We start from the raw sequence: 14,345 nt of genomic DNA on the forward strand, positions 1-14,345 counted from the left end.
TACGCGTCCGGAGCATGCTTACTGCCAACCGGAACATTGCCACAGCTACCGGGGGAGGATCGGAATCACCCATCAAGTTGACCCCCTGGGAAGAAATCTGTGCCTCCACCATTGGAATGGAGAGCATAGAGGGAGTCGGAGGGATGGAGAAAGGAGTGCAGACATCAGAAGAATCAGGTAGGTGGCCCAAATAAAACTATGCCAAATCCACAATTACCAACCATGTGCAGTACCATGTGTCCCCATAGTGCACTAGAAACACATGTCCAGGAGAACGACCACATACATTGCCATGACAGCGCCCCTTAAAAGTCAGATTAAATAAATAAATATTTTAAAATCCAAAAAACACACTCTACATGTGCAGCATGCACACCCTAACTGCAGACTGCAAAATAACTGCATCCCCAATGCACACAAAAATGAGACCACCTCCAAGGCCCTGACCCAAATCACCCCCAGGTACCAGCCCAATGCATGTGATACAATTGCCATTACAATTACCACAGACCCATGAATAACGCTCGCCCTCCTTTACTCCACCACAGGGTCCGATTCCAACGACGAGCTTCAGGACACCCCTACCAGCACACCTGCAAAGAGGGCCAAGACCAACGGCCAAAGACCCTCCACCTCAGCTGCACGGATCAAGACACGGCAGCAGCACAAATCGAGTGGCAGCACACTGGAGGGGACATCAACAGGCACCCCAGCAGCCAGCATGTCCACAACAGCAGCACCACAGGTCCCCCCAATGGATGCCACAGAAGGCACTGCTTCTGGTGGCAGCAGCACCATAGGTGACACTGCTTTCATGCCAGCATGCTCCGACACAGAAAACGGTGCTGCCGATGTAGGATCCATCCATGACCTGTCCCAATCCCCCTGTATGTTTCATCCCGTACACCATGAGGACACCACGCAGGGGCACCCACAAGACGACGACTCGCCAACCCCCACAAGGCCTGTTGCAAGGCAACATGAGGCCTCCAGCCCCTCTGTGACACCACCGCAAATGGGCATGGCCCAGCAGAGGCAACAGTCCCTCGAGCAGATGATAGTGCAACAGCAGCAAATGGCCACGCTCCTCAAGGAGCATGCTGCTGAATGTGGGGGTTCTAAGGCAGCCATTGAAACATCTACTGAGACACTTAGGGCAGAAATGGAGCGTAGTACAGAGACACTAAGGGCACAAATGGAGAGAAGTACCGAGAGCCTGAGGGGACAAATGGAGAGAAGCACCAAGAGCCTGAGGGGGGAACTGCATGCGACGTCCAAAGACGTATGTGGTGAACTTGCCGCTGTGCGCCGTGTGCTCACTGAGCTCTCACAAACCCTTAGGGACATGCATGGACGTGAGCAGGCAGAGACATCATCCGTTGCAAGTTCCGTCCAGGGCAGCCCCCAACGTAGATCTCGGAGGAACCGGCGCTCCACAGGCAGGGATGCCCCTGATACCCGGAGAGGGGGCTTGCAATAGCGTCTGCCCACTGACGATGAGCGTCATTGGACACTGGTGTTCTGGGGGGAGGTAGGAGGGTGTAGGGGGTGTGTTGGGCTTCATTGGGTGGCGGGTCGATTGGGTGTGTAATGTCATTTCACATATGCAATACAACTCTTCACAATCATCCAATGAGATGTGTGGACATTGATCTCTGTGTACGAGGCCTATCTTGGCGTACAGTCCACATTGTGCATGTTCCAGACACACACAGTGCCACAAGTCCCGTGTCCATGTAACAGCCACCAGGCGTGAGTGCTAGAAGCATGCATCTATGAGATTCTGACGTAATTCACGGGCCTCCTGTGCCTCGCGGACCCCTTGAGGTGCTGCCACATCCCCACCCTCATCATGACCATCTTCAGGTGCTAGCAGTTCTGCGTCGGGGGGCATGGCCACATTCCTACGTACGCACATGTTGTGTAGCATGACACATGCCATGACCATCTTTGCCACCTTCTCATGGCGGTACAGGAGTGCCCCGCCAGACCTGCTGAGGCAGCGGAAACGAGCCTTCAGTAGGCCGAATGCCTGTTCTATGACCACACGGGTACGTGAGTGGGCATGGTTGTAGTCCTCCTCATGCTGGTCCTGTGGGTTCCGGATTGGTGTGAGGAGCCATCTCTTCAGTGGATACCCGCAATCACCTGTATGTGGACAAGAAAGGATGTTTGTGGAATGTCATTGCTACGTACGCACCCCCCCCCATTCCTGCCAGGTCATTCACGCATCACCTACCCCACATACTCATGCATTAAATGAGACTCACCGAGTAGCCAGGATCGGCGCCCTGCGTGTCGCTCCATGTAGCGTGGTATTCTGGAGTTCCGCAAGACCAAGAATCATGTGTTGATCCTGGAAATCGGGCAGAACAATGTGTAAAGATCCTGTTGGAGTCACACACCATTTGTACATTGATAGAATGATATTGTTTCCGGTTGCGGTACTGGGCCTCCATGGCATGTGGGACAACCAATTCCACATGGGTGCAGTCGATGGCACCAATGCAACCCGGTATGCCGCCAAGTGCATGGAATCCAACTTTTGTGTTTGTAAGCTCCTGCTCCGAGCGTGGTAAAGTGATGTAGTCGTCTGAGTGCTTCAGGGGGGCATCAAGCACTTGGAATAGTGTCCGTGAGAATAGGGGCTGTGAAATGCCATGCAACTGTCCGACTGTGTGCTGGTAGGTGCCTGTGGCCAGGAAGTGGAGTACAGACACCACCTTCAGTAGGGGTGGGATGGCGGTTGGGCTATCTATCATGCTGACAAGGTCAGCGTGTGTCATGTCGACAATGGCGGTTATGGTGTCCCGGTCCAAACGGTAGAGGGTGTGGATCTGCTCAGCTGTGAGGTTGAACGGATTAGCTCGGAGGCGTGGGATTGCGGGCTGCCTGCGTGGTGGTAGTGGCTGTGCTGGTGGGGCTTGCTGGCCATGCCTTGCCCTCCTCCTCCTGCGTCTCCTCTGTGCGGCCGGTTGTTGCAGTAGTTGGCGTTCGTCTTCTTCTTGAAGTTGGAGTACTTGCAGTGCAATCAGGTCCCCCAGGCCCAACATCGCTAGTCCTGCCGGTAGCATTCTGGAGTGGGTGTGGTTGTGGGAGGGTTTTGGGTATGCAATTTATGTGTTTTCAGGCTGTATAGCCTTCACCTGTGGTGATTCATTCCACCTGTGTCAGCTGCAATGCCTTTCGTGCGAGCACCTCCCGCACACGACGCTGCAATTCGACGCATGGCATCTTGCATTTGCATTCATGTTCTTAGTCCCGAAGGCTGTGGAATATTGGTTCATATGTTAATTCTGCTATGGTCCCATTGTTGCACATACGATATTTGCATTCGCGAGCAGACTTGTGAAGGGTCAGTGGAATGTAGTGCTCGATCAACGGTGGACCCTCATGCAGCACTGTACCGACGCTCACCGACGGCGGGGAGTCCCATCAGTGAATGAGGGCAGTTACCATTTTCATACACAGCCGCACTACATAGATGTATTTGTGAGTCCAAGCGTTCACAGATGCCTTTTCAACGTGATGTTGCAAATTAGGAATTCGAAGGACAGCGCTTTCGATTTTCGACTAGCGGCGTGGAGACGCCCACAGGTCTGACTGGAAATGTAACGTTCTATTGTTGAATGTCCTTGGGACAGGGCCCATGACGGGAATGCAATGATTGATATGATTTGAATGGGATGCGCTATAGCGTAGTGGACGATAAGGCAGGACGTTCCCAAATACATGTGACTTCACTACACAAGGAATCCGGGCAGGAGCACAGTGGATTTTGAAGGCTGCATTACGCACAGACTCAATGGAAATTTCGAATGTTATGTGAGTGAATATTCAGGCGTTTTCATAACGGGATGAGGGAATGATGAATGGATGCATGGGAAGATGATTTAATTGGGAGTCGGCCATGTACATGGCTATTTGGAATGTATCCCATTACCCTGCGCTATGTGATGCAAGGCTGCAATAGTGGGTCCATCGTCTGTCTGCCCTTGTTGAACCCTCCCTGTCTCGACGCGCCTTCAATCACTTGTGTCTATGCACGTTGATGATCCCATCTGATGGATCCTGTTCTGACAGGCGCATGCACACAGACACTCGTTTGAAATAGTGTATTCACCTCGATTTGTGTCGTAATGATTCGCAAGTGATTTTTGGGTGCAATTGATCCTTATGAGTGGGCTAGCATGCATATGGTTGTAGGTTTGGTGTATTGAATGTAGTGAGTAATACATATGAAGTTCGGATGCCCATACTATATTTTTTTTCATTTGGGTGACAGGTATCTCCTCCCCTTCTGCCGCTGCCATCTGTACGCCACTCCTGCAGATGGCTTCTACAGTCGACACCTGCAGCTTCGAGTTAATCAGTGGAGCACCATTACGATCTTATGGGACGATCGCCAATGGCCCACATGCCCTTACGCAGTACTAGTGGCTAGGTGCAGCATACCTAGCTTCCAGCTGGACTAGTGCCTACTTCATGGGACGGGCCTGCGGTCCTAGGCGCTTCCATGTTGCCTTTTTGGACGTGGATGTAGCCCCTGTGTGCCATGGAGGTACAGGGCGTCACACATGGGGAAGCTGGTCATTTATTGCGGATGCAGCCCACAGTAATGCTGATCATTTGTGAGTTTATGCTCAAATGGCTGTATGGCGTTGGTGATTTTAATGTGCATTAAATTTATATTCAGATATTAACCGTGTAGCGTTATTCTTTGCTAGTAATGTGGCATATTCCGATTTGTGGCGCGATGTATTGTGAGGTGTTCTGCATTGGGTTCCGGCTTCTGGGTACAGTTGTGTGGTACGTGCTTATGCTGATGGTTGTTTTGACTACTGCCATGTGTACAGGGCTGGTGCAGTCTCCCTCAGGTTACTGCTTTGACTGTTGGTTTAAACTGGTGGCAAGCGATGGGGGACTGTTGTTGTTTTGTGTCATGGAATTTTCAGTTCATTTTGATGTGCTTGCACCTTCAGATGCCTGTGCTGCATCAGTACGGCAATGGTGTGTTGCCAATTGGGGATGGCCACTCACAGGGCACTTGGGGCCCCTGCATGCATTTGTTCGTTGGCATGCATGGGTGACTTGTACATTTCACTGGTTGCATGGTGTGACTGCATTGCGCCTACGAGAAGTTGTGCAATGTGGCCAGGGAGTGGAGTACAGGCACTCAGTAGGGCCATTACGGTTGGTTCGCGATGCCGTAGTTCTCGCCATGGCGGAATGGTACTTTCCGCCATGCTTCATGGCGTTAGGTGAATGTCCGCTGGGGTCAGCATTCGCGTACCGTTGCGCCATGGCGGATATTGCGGTTTTGCACGGCGCGCGGGCGCGTACTTGGTGCAGTTAGCGTTGGCGTTCATTACGGTGTCGCTGATCGCATCGTACTTTACGGTGACGGGTCTTAATCGCAACGGGCGGTATTCGATGGCGGTATTACATTTCCGCCATCGTTTTTCGTATTCCGCCAGGGTCGTAATGAGGGCCTAAGAAGCTACAGTTTGACATTCAGGAATTTATATTGGACAACATTTTCCCTTACACCACTGACGAATATATTGACGCCGCCAAAAATCAGGCTACATCCCAACCTAGGAATAAAGGAAGACGCCGTTGGGTATCTTTCTCAAATTCAAGCAGCAGTAGCTCAGACGATCAAGACATGCAAAATCGGCAACGACAACTAGCTTTCGGAAACTTTTTACCGCCCCAACCTTTTTTAGGAAGAGGAGGGCAAGGAGGCCCATTTTGGGGACAACAATGGTTTCCCCCATACCAAACGCCACGCCGCCAATTTCGGGGACGGCGCCGCCCGAACAAATAATTGACCATCAGAAAGACATGCCGATTTTCAATCTAGCCAAAATCGAATTAACGTCTCCTCAGATTAAAGTTCTTTCAAAAGGGCTTTCATTTGTAACCTCGCAACCAACAGATTGGTTTGAAAGTGAACTAGAGATTCGCCGGTTCTTGAGAACAGTGCGGTTAAAAGCTTTTTTCAATGAGCTCTCTGAGAATGAGCCAGAGTCAGATACCGGCTTACGTGTCCCTTCAACCTTTAAACCATCAGATAATGAAATTCCGAAAGAAATCCTGACATTTGAAAAATGTATCCTTCGAGACCTTGATGAACTCAAAGCCAAGCACAAGCCCATTAGACATAACCTTTCCTTGTCAGAAAATCAAGCTCTAATTGAATTATCTAAGAATTCTTCCATCATTATCATTATCATTCATCAAAAAAAAACTGCAACGCATACAAAATGCAGCAGCCAGACTTCTCCTCAAGCTACCCAGAAGAGAACACATCACACCCGCGCTAAAAATACTACACTGGCTACCGCTGAAACAGGGAATAAAGTTCAAAGCCATGTGCATCACGCACAGAGCAATACACAAACAAGGCACAGAATTCCTAAGCGCAAAACTGCACCTACATCAACCGACAAGAACACTAAGATCAAGCACAGACATATGCCTGGAACCAAAACCCTACAACAGGAAAAAATTCGGAGGATCGTCTTTCTCTCACCAGGCACCCAAAACTTGGAACGACCTACCTAAGAATATACGGAATACAACAAACCACCTAGCATTCAGGAAACTCCTCAAATCATGGCTCTTCAAAGCGTAACCACTATGGAGACGCACCGGAATGCCCATACACTAAAACAATGATGAAAATAACCCCAACTTCGGCCACTCTCAAATTGAACAAACGCTCAAGCCAAAGAACCAACCACTCGACAGAGCATAAGACATCATGGAAGACAGCCGCAAAGGAAGGCTACAGAGACTGACCACCTAACTAGACCCAGACGAAACCTAGACCTACACTCTCCCGCTCTTACGCACCAGACGAACACAGCCAGACTGGCAGACGCATCTAGATAGACGTTGGCCTGCGTCGCATGTGGATAGGACTGTTCGAAGGATAACATGCCCGCGCCTAGGAAACGTGAATGCTAGCTTATGCCACAATCAAAGCCGTGAACACCAACCTGCGTGGCGTTCGGATGGAGTTGTGAACGCTAGCTTGCCCACTCCTGGACCGATCTCTAAACACTAGCCTGCGCCGCGACCAGATAAAAGTGTGAATGTTGGCATGATCACACCAGTATGGAGCCCCAATCATTGGCCTGTGCCGCGCCTAGATGGGAATGCGAGGGCCAACAAGTGCCACTCTCCCCAGAACCGTGAGTACTAGCATTGGTAAAGGTCAGGTAACCCACTAACCAATAAGCTCAAACTCTGCATACTTATCTCACTCAAAAACTCACACAACCATCTCTCGCACAACAAACCGCACGCACTTCACAACACTGCAACAACACATAAACTGGAACAACAGCACACGTGGACTGACTAAAATCCGATACCTGCACCAAAGCTCAGCACCCGGTGTATACTGAGTTGAAGCTGCCAACAGCACACCACTTCTCTCACTATCCTACTCCCTTCTTCAACCTACTAACCCATCCCACCTTTATCGTTTGCAGATCCGCCAGAGCGCCTGGGGACCAATTCCGTTGGTGACGGTGCGCGGTACAAATACCTTTAACATTTAACATTTAACATTATTAAACCAGCCGATAAGGGTTGCGGGATTGTTGTGATGTCCAAAACACAGTATTTAATCATGATGAATGATCTATTACTAGATCAAGCAAGTTATAAATAACTTAAAAAAGATCCTGCAGGTGACATCAGAACTGAAATTGAGAGAGCAGTACAATTTGCTCATGACCGCAAATGGATCACAGATAAGGAATCCAAATTTTTAATAACAAATCAAAACAAGGCATACCAACTATGTATGCCCTCCCTAAAATACACAAACATTTGGAAAAACCTCTGGAGAGACCTATCGTGGCTGTGGGTCAATATTGGAAACCTTGTGCAAATTCATCGATATGTTTTTAAAACCGATTAGTGTAAAAACAGAAACTTACCTGAGGGACACCACTCACACTATCACAATGTTTGAGAATATTGACTTTGACCGATCCACTCAGATACTGGTTACAATGGACATTGAATCGCTATATACCAGTATACCAGAAGACCAAGCCATTGGGCCTCATTCCGAGTACGGCGCTAACCAATGGCCCTATTAACGCCTTGGTTGACGCCGTACCCGGACCGGCAGCGCCTTGGTGGATGGTGGAATTACCGCCCCATTCCAAGGTTGGCGGGGCGGTAATTCCCCATTCACCAAGGCTCGTCCCCATTCCCAAATGAGCCCCCATAGGGCTCAATGGGAATGGGGAAGATGCAAATAACGGTGACCGTTCATTACGGTCACCGTTATTGGCTTGGAGGCCCCTTTGCGCCCTCGACTTTAACACCTGCTCAAAGCAGGCGTTAAGGACGAGGGCGCAAAGGGAACTCGGAGTATGGCGGTAAGGGATCACCGCCACCGGTCTCGTTACCGGTGGCCGCTATCCCTTACCGCCATACTCGGAATGAGGCCCATTGACTGTATGCGAGAACTCCTCCTGGAGTATGACACTCAGGATCGGGTTCCGCATAATTTTATTCTGGAACTTATGACTATAGCACTCAACAGAAACTATTTTGAATTCAATGGTAAATTCTATTTACAGACGAGAGGCACGGCTATGGGGGCTGCATTTGCACCCCCCCTAGCGATACTTTTCATGTTCAAATTTGAATAACTACACATTCTATCTCATACCAACCCTTTCCGTTACTATATAACAAAATGGAAAAGGTACATTTATGACATCATCTTCATCTGGACTGGATCAAAACCTGACCTGGTACTTTTTCTGAACTGGTTGAACAATGTGGATACAAATATCAAATTCACAATGGAATTTAGCACCACACAAATTGCATTTTTAGACTTGGTCATGAAAGAGGAATCAGGCAAATTGATGTGCTCTCTATATTGAAAAACCACTGCCCGTAATACTTTGTTACATTACTATAGTAATCACCCTCGCCATCTTCATGATAACCTACCATATGGACAGTTTCTCCGTAGACGGAGGAACTCCTCCAATTTGAATGATTTCTATGAACAATCTGAGAATTTGAGCACTCGCTTGATTGAGAGAGACTATCCCAAGAGACTGATCAACAAGGCCTTAAAAAGGGCACGCTTTACAGACAGGGGCATACTGCTTGCCCCTAAACCCGACCTTCATTCCCAACCTACTAATGACATCACTAAAATGACGTGTGTCATAACCCATGGGCCACAAACCTTTGCGATAAAAAAAAATGATTTCCAAATATTGGCCAATTGTTAAACTTAGTCCGCCCGCCGCACCCTTGCCACGGTTTGCGTTGAAAAGGGCCAACAATATCTGTGAAAGCTTGTTCACTCCAATTTCTAAAAGGACCCCCCGAGATTAGGCCTTTGGGACCTCAGAACTACCACTGGCCATTTCCTGTGTGGATCCTGTTCGGTCTGCCAATTCACTAAAAAACTCAAGGAATTCAAAATTGGGCCAAACACCTGGACCCTTTCCTCCATGACAAACTGCAAAACCAAACAAGTAGTGTACTGCATCCAATGTCCTTGTGGGCTTCCCTATGTCGGACAAACGTCTCGACCAGTTCACATTAGGATTTCGGAGCGTCGCTCAAGAATCCGGTGCTGGACAGATTCCGCACCCCTTGTTAGTCACTACATTGAACTACAGCACTCTGCCAATGATATTTTCTGGCGGATTCTAGATGTAGTGAAAAATACTCCTAATGTGACCCGTTGTCTTCTTCAGAAGGAGGCGCGTTGGATTTATCGCTTATCTACTCATATAAACGGTTTGAATGAGGATTTTCTTCCAATATCCTGAGAACCTTTTCCTGCTCCTCATCCTAACTTTTTCCTTCTACCTGCTTTGGATTTCTGAGTCTCTCTGCGGTTTCCATCACCCATATTATCTATTATCTATCATCATTAGGCTGAGATTGCAGTTTCTATATTGTTCCTGCAATAAAAAACCACCGTCAGCCTGCTGACTTTTTAAATTGTGCTATTCACATTCATGTGCACGTGCCTGTTGTTGCATATTGCTCGCCTACCTTTAGCATCCCGTTTTTTCATCTTTTTTCATCTGTGATTCACATAATTTCGCATTTTTTGGGATTGTTTCCCCCTCTGTGGTTGGCCCAACTATCGCCAGTGTCATTCACTGCAGCTGGGCTAGTCGCCGACCTTCCCTGTGGTTTGGCATTCTCACCTCCTTTTCATTTTGCTGCTTCCGTGAAACGAGGAGCCAAGTTTGAGATGCCTTCCAGGGGCTGGACGGCCCATTTACCAATTAAATCCATTGAATTAGGAGGCACATTAGCCTCCAACCAATCCAACCAATTCAGCCTCTCCTAGATGCTGGGCTGCCCATTAACCAATGAGTTTCATTGAATGAGGAGGCACGTCAGCCTCCAACTAATCCAGTTCCTCCTAGATGCAACCCAATAGGAAGAGGCCTTTCAAATCAACGCCCCTTCCTTACTTCGCTCGCTCGGTCGCTCTCTCCGCCACTTGCAAGCAGACGCTTTCTGTGCGTCTTGCATTGTTGGACGAAGTAAAGTCACCAGCTAGCCGGCAGCCCGAAGTAAACTCGAGGTAAGGAGTACCTGTCTCCGCGTAACTGCGACTAGTCCCGCACGTAATCCTGTTTATCTCAGTATGTATCTGTTTCGACACGGTCCCAGGAAGTACTATTTATGCCTCCATTTGCCTTCTTTTCTCCCTCTCTGTTCAGAGGCAGCACATTTCGCTTTCGCCTCTGTAGGCAAGAGGCTATCTGCCCTTCGCAGGAAGCAACACAGCTAACCGCTAGCTGGATGCATCCCCTTTGCCCTTTAAGGTAGGCATATGCCATTTTTTCACTGGGACACGTAGCAGTTAAAAGGGGTTTTCTAAAACCATGCATATTTACATGCACATTTAATTTTTAGGTCAATTAATTTGATGTCAACTGATGGACCTTAGGAGTTATCCCAGGTACTCTGCGGAACGCAGCATTAGGAATTCATTCACTCCAGCGTTCCCTATTAAACACTTTTGTGAAAGGTAGTCATCCACTTTTCAACAATATATTACCTGTTTAGCATCATTTATGCACCCTTGTTTCTGAAACTTATTTTATTTAATTGCCAGAGAGCGTGTTTTCTCCGATGTGGCCCCTTGTCTGTTGATGCAGCCCTGCCGTGAGTCACCCCGCTTCCACCCATCCAGATGCTCTGTGCTGGGATTCCTGGCTCACTACGCGCCTGGCTATCTCCACTCACCCACAGCGAATTGACTTGGTAATTTTTATGCCTTTGGGCGTTTGACTTTCTCTTTAAGCAATATGGGTAGTTGAATAGAAAGGGTTCATCTCTTTCATATTATTTACTTTGTTTATGTCTGCTTCCCCACAGGGTCCAGTTGTTGTATGGTATTTCGCCCTGAGGAAGGCAACTTTAACTGTGTCATGGAACTATTGGCCGGACAGGTGGCTTTTTTGCCGAAAATTGGTCTAGTGATGTCAATTTAAATTTACTGTTTATATCACTAACTTTTGACACGCACACATAGGCAGACCTGTCAACAAATCGTAGGACATAGAACAATTTTACTCCTGACAACTCCTTTGAGAACAACTTGTTCAGTGGCCCAATATAAGCCATAAATAAGAATATTGGCTGGGATCTAGGCCACCATAAAGTTGGCAGTTTGTTGTCCAGTTTCTTTTAGAATTCTCTTTTGTCTACTTTGTTCAAAAGTTTGAAGAAAAACCTATATTTAAGTTTTTGTGTTTGGAGTCTCTTGACTATTAACCTTCCAACCATCGAACAAATGCATTTATATGTTTGTTATATTGCTTTATGTTTAATTGTTTATGTATTATTTACACAACTATTTCTTTGTTAAATACATATTTTTTATGGTTTTTCAATCATCAGACTATCCTGTTTGCTTTCAGAGTCTGCTACAGCCTAAAAATTTGAGTGATACCCTTGTAGTACACCCTGACAAAATAACTTGTTACTCGAACTAATTATTAATTAAACCCACAGCAGTGCGGACCCTCTTGTTTTAGTCTAGTTCTTAATCCCTTTCCTCACTGCTTATGGGATAATTCCACCCTTTTCTTTGTGTTAGTACACAAATGGAGAAAGCTTGGATGGACAGACAGGATGCTTGTGTATCCTGCTGCAGGTTAAGACAAGGTGATTGTTGAAGGAATTAAGAGAATTAACTGTTCTGACATGACGAAAAGACTGGAATGCCTGGATGCTGTGAACGTTCACAGCTGCTAATCTTTGGACAAACAAGTACAACCAAAGGATGAGAAGATGGAATGATGTCCTATACAGCTCATCTACTGAGGGAGGAAACAGTGCAAGAGGTACAGAAGGTGAATGATGAGTGCCTAAAGTCATGAGCCAAGTACTCTAAACTGCTGACATGGGTGGAAGACGAAGCAGGCCCAGTAGCTGTAGTTCGATTTGTCAATGCGACACTATGCTTTCTGAGCAAGGGAAAAAAAATCACGTAGGACATAATAAAGGGTGCAAGAACCTAATTGACTTCATAGGAATGAGGAGAGGGATAGCTGTCTTAATGGATCGATATTGGGCCTGCAGATTCAGAGCATATATTAAACTGCCCAGGAATTGGGGTGGAGTGTGTTCCAGCATTGGTGATTCCACAGAGTGACCTGAAGATTGAAGAATTTCCCAAAGTGGACGATCACCTAAGAAAAAGGAGGTCACTAGAACCTCGGGTGATCAAGAGAGGGAATTATTTCTCACAAAAATCACTAATGGCTTATGAAAACTTTCCTGATGAGCACAAATTGTTCAGCAGGACTGCAGTGATGTTCACATCTATGTTCATGCCCGGAATTCAAACAGCAGTGAATGCCAAATAGCTACAGATTACCAGATGGGGGCAGCTGCAAACAATCAATGCCACTATACAAGGATTTAACACCATAAAAGAAAAACTGAGGCCATAATGTTGATGACCCTCCAGAATAGATATATCCTCAACATGATTAAAGCAATGGAAAGATCGGCCCATCATGTACATTCATACCATCTCATGAGAGCGAGAACAGGACTTTGACAGAGGCCATATCGATGTTGACAAATTTACATGTAAATATGGTGGATGAGAAGAATACCATTGGAGATGACAGTTGTTCTCACTCCTGTTTTCGTGGATTCCTTATTGGATAGCAAACATATTCAAGTTCCTTGGAGCAATGTTAGTGATAGTAATATTTGGATTCTGTATGATAAGGATAATAACTGAACAGTGTCGGAAAACAGCAATGAAAGCAGTGGAAATGAAGATCAAGATTGACGGAAAGGATGCACCAGAAGAGAAAATGTTGACCGATGATGCCATCAGAGACTATATAAAAGCAAGTATTGTGGCACCTGAAGGAACAAAGTTCTTGTATCCAAAGGATCATAAGACCTATTTGGGATGTTGGGTCTTCTGTACCATGAATGGACAATGCAATGATATGACCTGGAGTGTGGATGAACACCTTAAAACAGCGGGCTCCCTGAGGGGGGTGACAAAGATATGGACACCCAAGAAACACTTCTTCAAGAGAAGATACAAAGAAGCAGGAAAACTTGAGGAGGTGTTTGAGGACTCAAACAGAGGGAGGAATGTAGACGAGCAGATGTATATATACGCAGGAGATCATGCCCCCCCTACCTCCTTTTTATTGGAGACATGAGACAGTGCCTTGCCTGACACCAGCTATCATGCCAATAACGCAGCGAGTATTTGGAAGGAGATATCCCGTGAGTCAACCCTATCGAAAGTACCCTTGAAATGATGACAATTTACAGGATGAACTCCCTGAAGGAATATTAGAAAGAGCAAAGAAAATGAACTGCTGACGTCATAAGAAAGTGTGCACAATGTCCCAAGATACTGGCCCTCATTACGACCTTGGCGGAATACGAAAAACGATGGCGGAAATGTAATACCGCCATCGAATACCGCCCGTTGCGATCATGACCCGTCACCGTAAAGTACGATGCGATTAGCGACACCGTAGTGAACGCCAACGCTAACTGCACCAAGTACGCGCACGCGCGCCGTGCAAAACCGCAATATCCGCCATGGCGCAACGGTACGCGAATGCTGACCCCAGCGGACATACACTTAACGCCATCAAGCATGGCGGAAAGTACCATTCGGCCATGGCGAGAACTACGGCATCGCGAACCAACCGTAATGGCCCTACTGAGTGCCTGTACTCCACTCCCTGGCCACATTGCACAACTCCTCGTAGGCGCAATGCAGTCACACCATGCAACCAGTGAAATGTACAAGTCACCCATGCATG

This window comes from Ambystoma mexicanum, chromosome 11 (genome assembly GCF_040938575.1).
Source record: "Ambystoma mexicanum isolate Mex_15411 chromosome 11, UKY_AmexF1_1, whole genome shotgun sequence".
Lineage (NCBI taxonomy): Eukaryota > Metazoa > Chordata > Amphibia > Caudata > Ambystomatidae > Ambystoma > Ambystoma mexicanum.